This window comes from Salvelinus fontinalis, chromosome 34 (genome assembly GCF_029448725.1).
Source record: "Salvelinus fontinalis isolate EN_2023a chromosome 34, ASM2944872v1, whole genome shotgun sequence".
Lineage (NCBI taxonomy): Eukaryota > Metazoa > Chordata > Actinopteri > Salmoniformes > Salmonidae > Salvelinus > Salvelinus fontinalis.
This window is the reverse complement of record NC_074698.1, coordinates 18,295,354-18,308,521: the sequence shown is the minus strand read 5'-3', so window position 1 is coordinate 18,308,521 and position 13,168 is coordinate 18,295,354.

Here is a 13,168-nt window from a genome sequence, read left to right as displayed (position 1 = left end):
GGGAACAGTGGGTTAACTGCCTTGTTCAGGTGCTGAACAACAGATTTTTTACCTTGTCAGCCCGGGGGTTTGATTCAGCAACCTTTTGTTTACTGACCCAGCAACCTTTTGGTTACTGACCCAGCAACCTTTTGGTTACTGACCCAACGCTGTAACAACAAGGCTAACTGCCATCCCAAAATCAGGGGATAGAAGAATAGAAGGATGGGGGGATGAAACATTCAGCGCTGTAATTCCATTGCATTTCATCAGAGGAGAAATGTATTCAGTAAAGAGATTAGATCACATTCTGATCCCAATCAGAGAGTTGTTCTCTAGCAGAGAGATGGAGGGAGGGAGAGATGGAGGGAGGGAGGGAGAGAGGGAGGGAGAGATGGAGGGAGGAAGAATCAATAGGTTAGAGGAGAGCAGAACAGAGAAGCCTATTAAAAGGGAAAATGAAGCAGTGAAAGGCAGAACTAAACATTTTCCACCTCACCAAGAAGAGAGAGATGGAGAAATATATATATATGGAGAGAGAGAGAGAGAGAGAGAGAGAGAGATGGAGAGATAGGGACAGAGAGAGATAGGGACAGAGAGAGAGATGGAGAGATAGAGAGAGAGAGAGAGAGAGGGACAGAGAGAGAGAGAGAGAGATGGAGAGAGAGAGAGGCAGAGAGATGTGCGATAAGAGGTGAATACATTATTATTTAAGGTCAGCAGGATGGGATGGCTCCTCTCGTGTAACCTCCTCCCACACACTGCTGGTATAACACACACACACACACACACACACACACACACACACACACACACACACACACACACACACACACACACACACACACACACACACACACACACACACACACACACACATTAATGGGCACACATACACACATGCATGCATGCACACAAAACAATTCACACACTTACAGTATACACACACACGCATGCATGAACGCAAAGCAAGCACACACACACACACACACACATGCATGGACACACACAAACAGGGATCTTAGGGATCACGAACTTAGGGATCACGAAGACTTAGAACCGAGTCCTTCGTCATTTTTTCTGGCCAGGTTTGAAGTCTGACGTGGTCCAATTTTGTAAAACATGTTACGTATGTCAACTTACTGGGAAAGCGAATCAAACAGTTCCACGTGCGCCGCCCGATTCCTGTAGTGGGGGAACCGTTTGAAAGAGTGATAATTGATTGTGTAGGTCCATTGCCGAAAACCAGGTCAGGTAACCAGTTCTTACTTACAATAATGTGCAGTGCTACTCGATACCCAGAGGCTATTCCCCTCCGTACTATAACGGCTAAGACTGTGGTGAAGGCACTAGTGAAGTTCTTCTCTACGTTTGGACTCCCTAAAGTAATCCAAACTGATCAGGGGTCCAACTTCATGTCAAAACTGTGTATTGTGTATTTCCCATCAGGTTTCCCATCAGGTCTCCAGTCCATATCATCCGGAGAGAAAAGGGGCTCTCGAATGCTGGCATCAGACGCTGAAGGCAATGCTACGCAAGTATTGCATGGATACCAGTACCGATTGGGATGAGGGGGTGCCCTTTGTCCTATTTGCTATAAGGGAAACGATACAAGAGTCCTTAGGGTTCAGCCCTGCTGACCTTGTGTTTGGACACACCCCACGGGGTCCGCTGAAAGTTTTGAAGGAGCATATCTTATCTCCTACACCCATTAGCGCTCCTAAAAATGTGTTGGATTATGTCAGTAAGATGCGGGAGAGACTGCACGCCGCATGTGCGTTGGCCCAAAAGTCTCTTTCCTCTTCGCAAAAACGCAAGAAATTGCATTATGACAAAAAGGCTGTTGGACGTTCTTTTGCACCAGGGGATCAAGTTTTAGTTTTGTTGCCAATCCCTGGCTCATCTCTGTCGGCACGTTTTTCTGGACCATATCTTGTGGAATAGAAACCCAGTGACACCAATTATGTAATAAAGACCCCAGATCGAAGGCGTTCTTCCCGGGTGTGTCATGTTAACATGCTGAAAGCATATTATGTGTTTGATTCTCCCAACAGTTCCTCAGGTAAGCCGGTCCAGCCCGCCGGCTCCAGTGTGGCTGGCTGGGACCTAGAGGAGGATAAGGAGGATGAGTTGGAGTTACGCCATACGTTACAGCAGTGTGAACGCTTATGTAATTCAGATTGATGAAAAAGTTACCCTCTCAAATGGAACATTTGGATAACGATCAAACTAAGGATCTTATCCTATTGATCGCCAGTTTTCTCAATGTGTTTCAGGACGTTCAAAGTCACACGTCTATCTTGGAACACGATGTGGATGTGGGGAACGCTGCTCCTATACGTCAGCATCCGTACCGGGTTAATGCAAAGAAAAGGGAGGTAATGAAAAGTGAGGTAGCTTATTTATTACAGAATGACATGGCAAAACCCAGTAACAGCTCCTGGAGTTTCCCATGTAATCTTGTTCCTAAGGCTGACGGTACGTCCCGCTTATGTACGGACTATCGTCGTGTAAATGCCGTTACAAAGTCTGATTCTTTTTCCTCTACCTCGCTTAGATGACTGCATTGATAGAATTGGCTCTGCTGCTTACGTTACTAAGTTAGATTTGCTAAAAGGTTATTGGCAGGTGCCTCTGACCTCTCAAATTTCTGACATCTTGGCTTTCGTTACGCCAGATAACTTCGTACAATACACTGTGATTCCCTTTGGAATGTGTAATGCACCTGCTACTTTTCAGCGTCTAGTCAACATTGTGTTCGCGGATCAAGTGTTCGAGGTCAAGTGTGTTCGAGGTCAAGTGCGCCCAGTAACTGGCAAAGTGGAAGCAATTTTTGCTTTTCCTGGTCCCACGACTCGCCGCCAGTTGCGCAGATCCCTGGGGATGGTAGGGTACTATCGTACGTTCTGTAAGAATTTATCAACGTTAGTAGCTCCCCTTTCATCTCTGCTTAGTCCCAAGGTACCATTTAAGTGGTCCCAAGACTGTAACTATGCTTTTGAGTCCTCTAAAGCACTACTTTGTTGTGCCCCAGTGCTTGCCACCCCCAACTTTGACAAACCTTTTAAGTTGGAAGTAGACGGCTTTCCATCAATATTTTTAGCTAAACAAATCTCATGACAGACATTAAAAGAAATCAACAAACCATGAAAAGACTGATTTTGTTTGTTTGTCAATAAGGGCGTATATTTGGTCTGTCGTACAGTAAAAAGTATTAAAATCAAAATCTATTATTGACTGTGTACATACCTAGCGTGCGACAGAGCTGCAGGAGTTCTGACCCATTTTTGTTGGTTATGTTGTCGAAATTGTGTCGGGGGGGGGGGGGGGGGGGGGGGTATGGGCATATGGTGGAGAGGATGCTGTCCAGGTAGGTGTTTGTCCCCCTATTTGCTAAGAGTTTCAGGTTCTTGTCCAGTTCTGGCATTTAGGTCACCGCATACTAGAACATGTCCCTGGGCCTGGAAATGATTGATCTCCTCCTCTAAGATGGAGAATATGTTGTCATTAAAGTATGTGGATTCTATAGGCGGGATATAGGCAGCACACAGTAGGACACTTCTCTGTTGAGAAAATGTCCTTTAAAATTTCAAACAAAATGTCAAATGTTCCTGTTTTGATTAATTTAATCGAGTGAGTTTGGTCTGCACTATAACAAATTAGCATATCCCTTGAGGCCCTTTCCTGTTTCACACCTGGTCTCTCTTTCTCTCTGTCTCTCTGTCTCTCTGTCTCTCTGTCTCTCTGTCTCTCTCTGTCTCTCTCTGTCTCTCTCTGTCTCTCTCTGTCTCTCTCTCTGTCTCTCTCTCTGTCTCTCTCTCTGTCTCTCTCTCTGTCTCTCTCTCTGTCTCTCTCTCTGTCTCTCTCTCTGTCTCTGTCTCTGTCTCTGTCTCTGTCTCTGTCTCTGTCTCTGTCTCTGGCTCTCTCTCTGTCTCTCTGTCTCTCTGTCTGTCTCTCTGTCTCTCTGTCTGTCTCTCTGTCTCTCTGTCTCTCTGTCTGTCTCTCTGTCTGTCTCTGTCTCTCTAGCTCTCTAGCTCTCTAGCTCTCTAGCTCTCTCTCTTTCTCCTCTCTCTCTCTCTGGCTCTCTAGCTCTCTGTCTCTCTGTCTCTCTGTCTCTCTGTCTCTATGTCTCTATGTCTCTATGTCTCTATGTCTCTATGTCTCTATGTCTCTCTAGCTCTCTAGCTCTCTAGCTCTCTAGCTCTCTAGCTCTCTAGCTCTCTAGCTCTCTAGCTCTCTCTCTCTGTCTCTCTGTCTCTCTGTCTCTCTAGCTCTCTAGCTCTCTCTCTTTCTCCTCTCTGTCTCTCTGTCTCTGTCTCTCTGGCTCTCTAGCTCTCTGTCTCTCTAGCTCTCTGTCTCTCTAGCTCTCTGTCTCTCTAGCTCTCTAGCTCTCTAGCTCTCTAGTTCTCTGTCTCTCTAGCTCTCTCTCTCTCTCTGTCTCTCACTCACCTTCATTCTCTCTATCTCCTCTTTTTACTTGCTCTCTCTCTCTCCTTCACTCTGTGTCTCTCTTATTCCCTCTTTCAGTCTCTCTCTTTCCTTTTTCAGTTTCTTTCAGGTCTCTCTCCGTCCCTCTTCAGTCTCTTTCCTTCCCTCTCTTTTTACCTGCTCTTTCTCTCTCTCGCTCATCACCTCTGTAAGCGCCTCTGCTCGTTAAAATAATCCATTAATTCAGGCAGAGTTTCTGTTATATTGGTGCTCAGAGACTGGCAGATGAAATGACAGAGGTTAATAGACAGTTGAAGTGTAAGTACTTTTAATCAATCAATCAATCAATCAAATGTATTTTTGAAGCCCTTTTTACATCAGCATATGTCACAAAGTGCTATATAGAAACCCAGCCTAAAACCCCAAACAGCAAGCAATGCAGATGTAGAAGCAGGGTGGCTAGGAAAAACTCCCTAGAAAGGCAGGAACCTAGGAAGAAACCTAGAGAGGAACCAAGCCCTGAAGGGTGACCAGTCCTCTTCTGGCTGTACCGGGTGGAGATTATAACAGTACACGGCCATTATGGCCAGATCGTTCTTCAAGATGTTGAAACGTTTATAGACCAGCAGGGTTGTAGAAGGTCTAACAGGTCAGTACCTCAAGAGCAAATGTAATTTGTCTTTTAATAGCCTGGCATTCAGACAGCTGGTGGGGTAGAGAGAGTCAAACAGCAGGTCCGGGACAAGGTTGCCAGTCCGGTGAACAGGTCAGGGTTCCATTGCCGCAGGCAGTTGAAACTGGAGCAGCAGCACGACCAGGTGGACTGGGGATAGCCAGGAGTCCTCAGGCCAGGTAGTCCTGTGGCATGGTCCAGGGCTCAGGTCCTCTGGGAGGGATGGGAGAATTAGAGGGAGCATACTTAAATTCATACAGGACAGCATTTAAGACAAGATAATTACACCAGAAATAACAGACTGACCCTAGCCCCCCAGCACATAGACTATTGCAGCGTAGATACTGGAGGCTGAAAGAGGTGAGGTCAGAGGACACTGTGGCCCCGTCCAACGATACCCCTGGACAGGGACAACCAGGCAGGATATAACCCTACCCACTTTGCGATAGCAACACTAATAGAGGGATATCAATACACCATCAATGTTGTACCCTGAGAGTTCTCCTGCACAAAACAAGCCAGGAAAATCACGTCTGACTCAACCCACTCAAGTGACACACCCCTCCTAGGGACGGCATGGATGAGCACTAGTAAGCCAGTCACTCAGCCCCCGTAATAAAATCAAATCAAATCAAATTGTATTTGTCACCTACACATGGTTAGCAGATGTTAATGCGAGTGTAGCGAAATGCTTGTGCTTCTAGTTCCGACAATGCAGTAATAACCAACGAGTAATCTAACCTAACAATTCCACAACTACTACCTTATACACACACAAGTGTAAAGGGATAAAGAATATGTACATACAGATATATGAATGAGTGATGGTACAGAACGGCATAGGCTGTAACGGCTGTCCTCCTCTTCTTCATCCGAAGAGGAGCAGGGATTGAACCAAGGCGCAGCGAAGTTTGAACACATAATGAATTTAATGACAAGACGGAAAACTAACACGAACTACACTTGAAATGATACAAAATAACAAACGACGTAGACTGACCTAAACATGAGAACTTACATAAACACGAAGAACGCACAAATGGAAAACAGACTACATAAACCGAACAAACCGAATACAGTTCCGTATGGTGCAGACATAACACAAACACGGAAGACAATCACCCACAACGAACACTGTGACAACGCCTACCTAAATATGACTCGTAATTAGAGGAACGCCAAACACCTGCCTCTAATTAAGAGCCATACCAGGCGACCCAAAACCAACACAGAAACAGAAAACATAGAATGCCCACCCAACCTCACGTCCTGACCAACTAACACACATAACAACTAACATAAATAGGTCAGGAACGTGACATTACCCCCCCCACAAGGTGCGAACTCCGGACGCACCAGCACAAAGTCTAGGGGAGGGTCTGGGTGGGCATCTAACCACGGTGGTGGCTCAGGCTCCGGGCGAGGTCCCCACCCCACCATAATCCATCCTAGCTTCCTCCCTCTAAGAATGTCCACCCTCTTTTCATCCCCACAAAATCCTCTTAATAACCTCACTAATAAGGACAACACCGGGACAGAGAGATAAATCAAGACAGAGGGATAGATAAGAATATAGAGGTAGATTAAGATAGAGAGGGAGATCAGGATAGAGGGGCAACTCCGGACTGAAAAGCAGCTCCGGACAGAGAGACAGCTCTGGACTGATGGGCAGTTCTGGGTATCTAGCCGTTTCAGGCTGAAGGGCAGCTCATGGCTGACTGACGACTCTCGACGCTCATGGCTGGCTGACGGCTCTCGACGCTCATGGCAGGCTGACGGCTCTCGACGCTCATGGCAGGCTGATGGCTCTCGACGCTCATGGCAGGCTGACGGCTCTCGACGCTCATGGCAGGCTGACGGCTCTCGACGCTCATGGCAGGCTGACGGCTCTCGACGCTCATGGCAGGCTGACTGCTCTCGACGCTCATGGCGCTCTGACGGCTCTGGCTGCTCATGGCTCTCTGACGGCTCTGGCTGCTCATGGCTCTCTGACGGCTCTGGCTGCTCATGGCTCTCTGACGGCTCTGGCTGCTCATGGCTCTCTGACGGCTCTGGCTGCTCATGGCTCTCTGACGGCTCTGGCTGCTCATGGCTCGCTGGCGGCTCTGGCAGATCCTGTCTGGTTGGCGGCTCTGGCAGATCCTGTCTGGTTGGCGGCTCTGGCAGATCCTGTCTGGTTGGCGGCTCTGGCAGATCCTGTCTGGTTGGCGGCTCTGGCAGATCCTGTCTGGTTGGCGGCTCTGGCAGATCCTGTCTGGTTGGCGGCTCTGGCAGATCCTGTCTGGTTGGCGGCTCTGGCAGATCCTGTCTGGCTGACGGCTCTAGCGGCTCCTGTCTGGCTGACAGCTCTAGCGGCTCCTGTCTGGCGGATGGCTCTGTAGGCTCATGGCAGACGGCGGCTTTGCAGGCTCATGGCAGACGGGCGGCTTTGCAGGCTCATGGCAGACGGGCGGCTTTGCAGGCTCATGGCAGACGGATGGCTCAGACGGCGCTGGGGAGACGGATGGCTCAGATGGCGCTGGGGAGACGGATGGCTCAGATGGCGCTGGGGAGACGGATGGCTCAGATGGCGCTGGGGAGACGGATGGCTCAGATGGCGCTGGGGAGACGGATGGCTCTGGCCGGATACGGTGCACTGTAGACCTGGTGCGTGGTGCCGGAACTGGAGGCACCGTGCTACTGACAAGCACCTTCCTACTAGTGCGGGGAGCAGGGACAGGGCACACTGTACTCTCAAAGCCTACTCTATCCCTGATGCGAGGTACCGGCACTGGTGACACCGGGCTGAGGACAAGCACATCAGGATTAGTAGGGGGAGAAGATACAGTGTGTTCAGGGCTCTGGAGACGCACAGGTGGCTTAGTGCGTGGTGCCGGAACTGGAGGCACCGGGCTAGATACACGCACTACAGGGAGAGTGCGTGGAGGAGGAACAGGGCTCAGGATACGCACTGGTAGCCTAGTGCGTAGTGTAGACACTGTAGGTACTAGGCTGGGGCGGGGAGGTGGCGCCGGAAATACCGGACCGTGGAGGCGTACTGGCACTCTTGAGCATTGAACCCGCCCAACCTTACCTGGTTGATTGCTCCCGGTCGCCCGACCAGTGCGGGGAGGTGGAATAACCCGCACCGGCCTATGTAGGCGAACCGGGGAAACCATACGTAAGGCCGGTGCCATGTATGCCGGCCCGAGGAGACGCACTGGAGACCAGACGCGTTGAGCCGGCCTCATGACACCTGGCTCAATACTCAATCTAGCCCTACCAGTGCGGGGAGGTGGAATAACCCGCACTGGGCTATGCACTCGTACAGGAGACACCGTGCGCTCTACTGCGTAACACGGCGCCTGCCCGTACTCCCGCTCTCCACGGTAAGCCTGGGAAGTGGGCGCAGGTCTCCTACCTGCCCTTGGCCCACTACCTCCTAGCCCCCCCCCAAGAAATTTTGGGGTGTTACTTACGGGCTTTTTTGGCTTCCGTGCCAGACGCGTTCCCTCATAGCTCCGGTTCCTCTCTCCGGTAGCCTCTGCTCTCCTCCGTGCCTCCAGCTCAGCTTTGGGACGGCGATATTCTCCCTGCTGTGCCCATGGACCTCTCCCGTCCAATATTTCCTCCCAAGTCCAGAAATCCTTGTTGCCCTGTCGAGCTTTCCCTTGCCTCCGCTGCTTGGCTCTGGAGTGGTGGGTGATTCTGTAACGGCTGTCCTCCTCTTCTTCATCCGAAGAGGAGCAGGGATTGAACCAAGGCGCAGCGAAGTTTGAACACATAATGAATTTAATGACAAGACGGAAAACTAACACGAACTACACTTGAAATGATACAAAATAACAAACGACGTAGACTGACCTAAACATGAGAACTTACATAAACACGAAGAACGCACAAATGGAAAACAGACTACATAAACCGAACAAACCGAATACAGTTCCGTATGGTGCAGACATAACACAAACACGGAAGACAATCACCCACAACGAACACTGTGACAACGCCTACCTAAATATGACTCTTAATTAGAGGAACGCCAAACACCTGCCTCTAATTAAGAGCCATACCAGGCGACCCAAAACCAACACAGAAACAGAAAACATAGAATGCCCACCCAACCTCACGTCCTGACCAACTAACACACATAACAACTAACATAAATAGGTCAGGAACGTGACATAGGCAAGATGCAGTAGATGGTATAGAGAACAGTATATACATATGAGATGAGTAATGTAGGGTATATAAACATAAAGTGGCATAGTTTAAAGTGGCTAGTGATACATGTATTACATAAAGATGGCAATATGCAGTAGATGATATAGAGTACACTATATACATATACATATGAGATGAGTAATGTAGGGTATGTAAACATTATATTAAGTGGCATTGTTTAACCTGTTTGGGGTGCAAGCCCGAAATCGGACGAAAATGACAACAGCTGCAGGGCGCGAAATTCAAAATCTATTTTTTAAAAATATTTAACTTTTACACATTAACAAGTCCAATACAGCATTTGAAAGATAAACATCTTGTCAATCCAGCCAACATGTCCGATTTTTTAAATGTTTTACAGAGAAAACACCACATATATTTATGTTAGCTCACCACCAAATACAAAAGTGGACAGACACGTATGAATTATGATTATGAAGTATGAATTATGATTGAAGTAGCACGCACAAGTCAACCGAAATAAACTAAAACCAACCTAAAGAGCCCAGAAAAAACTACCTCAGATGACAGTCATATAACATGTTACACAATAAATCTATGTTTTGTTCACAAAAAGTGCATATTTTAGCTATAAATCAGTTTTACATTGATGCTACCCAAAAATGCTAATACATAGCTAGAGTCTGAATCCAGCCGGGAGTAGCCAGAGAAAATACATACACCAACGTCGGCTACTAATTACACCTCATAAAACATTTCAGAAAAACATATGGTGGATAACTAATGAAAGACAGATATCGTGTGAATAAAGCCAACATTTCCGATTTTTGAAGTGTTTTACAGCGAAAACACAATATATCGTTATATTAGCTAACAACATAAGCTAGCATAAGGCAGCATTGATTCTAGTCAAGCGCTAGCCTAGCACAGTTAGCAGAGTTAGCATACAACAGTTCGACATATATATGAAAAAGCATCCCAAATTGGGTCTTATCTTTCTTGATATTCCATCAGAATGTTGTAACGGGGTCCAATGTCCAGTAGAGTCTTTAGTTGGGTTCCAGAACGAATTATTTCCCTCTTTGGTTAGCAGGCACGATAGCATTGCGGCGCTAGAAAGCGTTTCTTCAAAAAATTCTTCCGTCGTTTCGCATCTAAAGTCCAGAATAAATTGCAATAATATAATTAAAGTATATTGAAAAAACATACTTTAGGATGATTTTGTGACATGTATCAAATAATATCGTAGTCAGGCATCATGTTCAACGTTATCTACCTTGTTCCAGAAGCCGAGAACAAATTATCCTTCGCGCCCGGAATTTTTTTTTAACTGCGCAGGTCTCACAAGAAGGTGTGTTATTCAGTCCATGGACGAGATATTCGACTCCTTTCAATTCTCACTTCCGCATTACAGTCTGACGAACGCCTGTGACGTGTCCCTATGGTCCTAAGTCAAAGGGCCTTTTATAGAGAAGGTCTTAAAGAGACACATCGCATTTTGGAAAACTCAATTCGGCTGGGAAAATGGCTGTAAAAATATTTCTGTTCGACTTAGAGAAACAATTCAAACCTTTTTAGAAACTACAGACTGTTATCTATCCAACAGTAGTAAATATATGCATATTGGAAAATAAAAGTTTCTTAGGAGGCCGTTTGAAAATGTGCACACATTTTCCAGTTTTTTCAATATTCAGCTAGCAGCCATAACAGGTTTTAATAAAGTGGCTAGTGATACACTTTTACATAAATGTCCATCAATTCCCATTATTAAAGTCGCTGGAGTTAAATGTTAGTGGTGGCTGTTTAACAGTCTGATGGCCTTGAGATAAAAGCTGTTTTTCAGTCTCGCAGTCCCTGCTTTGATGCACCTGTACTGACCTCGCCTTCTGGATGATAGCGGGTTGAACAGGCAGTGGCTTGGGTGGTTGTTGTCCTTGATGATCTTTATGGCCTTCCTGTGACATCGGGTGGTGTAGGTGTCCTGGAGGGCAGGTAGTTTGCTCCCGGTGATGCGTTGTGCAGACCTCACTACCCTCTGGAGAGCCTTACGGTTGTGGGCGGAGGAGTTGCCTTACCAGGCGGTGATACAGCCCGACAGGATGCTCTCGATTGTGCATCTGTAGAAGTTTGTGAGTGCTTTTGGAGACAAGCCAAATTTCTCCAGCCTACTGAGGTTGAAGAGGCACTGCTGCGCCTTCTTCACAACGCTGTCTGTGTGGGTGGACCATTTCAGTTTGTCCGTGATGTGTACACCGAGGAACTTAAAACTTCTTATGGCTGCAGCCCGAGGCCGCCCACAATATGACAACAGCCAGCTCAAGTGCAGGGCGCGAAATTCAAAATATATATTTTTTTAATATTTAACTTTCACATTAACAAGTCCAATACAGCAAATGAAAGGTACACATGTTGTGAATCCAGCCAAACATGTTTTGTGCGAAAAATGTGCATATTTCAGGTATAAATCATAGCTTACATTGCAGCTACAATCAGAAATTGCACCGAAAGCAGCCAGAATAATTACAGACGCCAACGTCAAATACCTAATTACTCATCATAAAACATTTCTGAAAAATACATAGTGTACAGCAAATGAAAGACAGGCATCTTGTGATTCCAGCCAATATTTCCGATTTATTAAGTGTTTTACAGTGAAAACACAATATAGCGTTATATTAGCTTACCACAATAGCCAGAAACACAAGCCATTTCCCAGCAGTAAAAGTTAGCGATCGTAACAAACCAGCAAAAGATATATAATTTTTGACTAACCTTGATATTCTTCATCAGATGACAGTCCTATAACATCAGTTTATACATACACTTATGTTGTGTTCGAAAATGTGCATATTTAGAGCTGAAATCAGTGGTAATACATTGTGCTAACTTAGCTACTTTTTCCCACAACGTCCAGATATTTTTCTGACACTTTTTCTGACACACATATTCTGACCAAATAGCTATTCATAAACATAACTAAAAAATACATGTTGTATAGGAAATGATAGATCCATTAGTTCTTAATGAAATCGCAGTGTTAGAATTCTAAAAAATAACTTCATTACGACATCCAGCTTCGGTATAGCTAGAGTACCCAAAAGTTGGGCGCCGACGACTAGTTCACATGTACGACAGATATATGAAATAGCATCATAAAATGTTTCTTACTTTTGCTGATCTTTCATCAGAATGTTGGACAAGGGGTCTTTTGTCGGGAACAATCGTTGTTTGGATTTAGAACGGCCACTTTCCCTCTTGAATTAGTAAGCACACTAGCCAAGTGCCGCGAATCTCTCCATCGTCAACAAAGTCAGAGAACGGAACCCGGCTAAACTCCCGAAAAAATTTCAAGAATGTGATTAAACTATATTGAAAAAGAATACTTTACGATGATATGGTCACATGTATCAAATAAAATCAAAGCCGGGGATAGTAGTCGCCTATAACGGCAGCTAAACAGAAGGCAAATCCAGGTACCTCCTCGCGCTCTCCAGAAAACAGGAAATGGGGGACACGTCATACAAAGAGCTTGTATTCCACTTCAGACCAAGATAAACACTCAATTTCTTCTCTCACCGCCTCTTGACATCCAGGGTAAGGTCTATGAAGTGCATGTATACTAATACGTATTATGCCCATTTATAGGCAGGAAGTAGAACAGAGCCTCGATTTCAGACATTCCACTTCCTGGTCAGGAGATGTGCTGCAGAATGAGTTCTGTTTCACTCAGAGAAATAATTCAAACGGTTTTAGAAACTAGAGAGTGTTTTCTATCCAATAGTAATAATAATACGCATATTGTATGAGCAAGAATTGAGTACGAGGCCGTTTGAAATGTGCATCTTTTATCTGGCTACTCAATACTGCCCCTTGCAGCCATAAGAAGCTAAGGATCAGCGGGGTGGAGATGTTGTTACCTACCCT